Source organism: Nannospalax galili, unplaced genomic scaffold, assembly GCF_000622305.1.
Source record: "Nannospalax galili isolate Female #2095 unplaced genomic scaffold, S.galili_v1.0 scaffold1319, whole genome shotgun sequence".
In the NCBI taxonomy this organism is placed as follows: domain Eukaryota; kingdom Metazoa; phylum Chordata; class Mammalia; order Rodentia; family Spalacidae; genus Nannospalax; species Nannospalax galili.
Genome location: NW_008342098.1, coordinates 85,175 through 87,638, shown reverse-complemented (window position 1 = coordinate 87,638; position 2,464 = coordinate 85,175). Strand labels below are relative to the sequence as shown.

At 40.2% G+C, this 2,464-nt stretch overlaps 1 pseudogene; it reads right to left on the bottom strand.

The window, feature by feature from the left end:
* Positions 1 to 868: 868 nt before the first annotated feature.
* The window catches only part of LOC103738078, a 10,691-nt pseudogene continuing 9,095 nt past the window's right edge, over positions 869 to 2,464 (bottom strand).

Here is a 2,464-nt window from a genome sequence, read left to right as displayed (position 1 = left end):
AATTAATACAGTTATACAATATTGAGCTCAGTGTAAGCTCTGTAACACATAAAACTGAATGAGTTTTTTAACCTTTAAAAAAGATCTCCATTTTGTTTTAGACTATATTGATCCTGGCAGAGAGATTCATTGTTTTTTCTAACAACACTGTGATGTTGGTGCATGCATCTCTAATAATCTCTATGTATCTGATTATTACTAGTCACAGTCAGTCACACTTGGATCGTTGGCACCTGAGTATGGATATAAAGTCATCAGCTAGATTTCAATGGTAATGTTTATCACCTCTACTAATTAACATTAAGTAAATTTTTATGCTTCCTCCTCAAATATAACTCATTTTTTATTCGTTGATTTTTTTTGTGTGTATATCATACAGAACATCCCAAACAATTTTATTCCTCTATATTCCCACTTCCCAAATGGCACCCTCCCATAGCCTCCCCACCCCCACACAATGGAGCCCATATGCTCTGTCATCCCTGTTACTGTCCACTGTGTTATCAGTGCCCCCAGCCATTCCCCAGTGCTTGTCCATCCACTGAATCTAGTCAGCTTATCTACAGTTCCTTATTTTAGGAAGATCAGCTCTTCCTCATCTAGCAGCGATCAGTTGCCAACATTTCTTTAGGTAAGATTGGGGTCTGCTGTTCATTTTCCAAGTTCTATGCTGGGTTACTGTCTGGGAGTCTCTTGGGCCACCCTAGCCAACAAAGAGTCCACCAGAGTTTCTAATCTAGGAATAGGGAAGGATTATCTCCCCTGAATAAACAGCAAAGGGATGAAGGGAAATAGTAAACTCATGCTTTGTGTGATGAGTTTTGTGTGATCGCTTCACTGCACTGACTTCATGTGATCTACTCAAAAGTCAGTGAGGGATGAAGGTGTAAAACCAAGACCCACAAAGGTTATCCGCAGCCCAGAGAATGACAGTTAAGCCTCTCAGTTGCAAGAACAGAGTCACTCCAGCTGGTTTAAAAGACAAAGAGCTTATTAACCAACTTTAGATACCTCAGTGAGCTGGAGAAATATGCTTATGACTAAGTTTCCAAAAACTGCTTCTAGAACCTTACACTGACAGTGATTCCTCTTTTGTCCACAGAACCAAATCACTGCCACCTGCACTCATGATTTCCTCATATAACTGACTTCAAAATTGTATGATTGTATGATTCTGGTTGGTAGATTCAGATTACATGCCAGCAACATTCTACTCAAGAAAGGTGATGTTTTAGTCATCTTTCTGTTACTGAAACAAATGGCTGACATAATCAACTTATGAAGAGAAAAGGTTTATCTGACTCTCAAATTGGAAGTCTATGGTTGGTTGGCCTCATTGCTCGTGGTCCTGTGGTAGCACATTATGGTGGTTGTAGGTGGATATTAAAGCAGCTCACCTCATAGCCAGTACACAGAGAGGCAAGGAAAGGGCTGTTTAAAACCATGTCCCCAATGCCTCCACTAGTTTCCACATCTTGAAGTTCCACCACCTCCCAACAGCACCAACCTGTGGATCAAAAGTCTACTATGTGGACATCTGGAGGACATTCCAGATCCCAAATACAGCAGATGAGAATGATGTTAGAGGAACATAAAAAACCTATTCAAAAGTTGTTAAACAGCCACAGGAGCAGATGTCCTTGACTCAAGGTGGGTAAATAGGACGTATGCCTTGCACTAGTTTCTCTTCCAATCTGTTGCATTGTAGGAGTGGGTCTTGATTTTTTTTTTCCCCTAAAGTCTCAGAAGTAAAGACTGGGTTAAGCAGCTCTTCTTAACAATGAGAGCTGTATACCAGTTCAGGACCACAAAGACTACAAGTTGAAGGTCTGGCTGCTACACTTTTCCTGTTACTCAGAAGAGTTAAAAGTTAACTATGGTCCACCGCATACATGATGTTTTTTCCACAAGTTCCAACTGAAAATGACCTCGCCTTTTTCTACTATAGCAGCTCACGTCTGTGCTGTCCACCTGGCCCTCTAACCCCTTTCACTGTATTGTTGTCAAACTGCTATTTATGCATAAAAGCAGCTGAAATAGTGCTATGAGAACTTCATCTGTGATTATTTCCCATACTTTCATATGTATACTTCCCATGCTTAATACATGATAATAAAGATGATAAATGTTCAGCACAAAATTACCTGTCATAATCATCTGGGAATCTCATTCCATTTAAAAGTCATGATACTGTTGGATAGTAAGCTTCTAAGAAACAATCCAGGGGCTGGAGAGATTGCTCAGTGGTTAAGAACACTGGTTGTTCCTGTATAAGACCCAGGTTTGAATCCCAGCACCCACATGGCAGCTAACAACTGTCCTTAACTCCAGTCCCAGGGGATCCAACAGCCTCTTCTGACCTCTTCAGGCATTGCATGACAAGGGTTCACTTACCTACATGCAGACAATACATGCATACACATAATATAAAAGATAATAATAATTAAAAAAGAAACAATCCAAA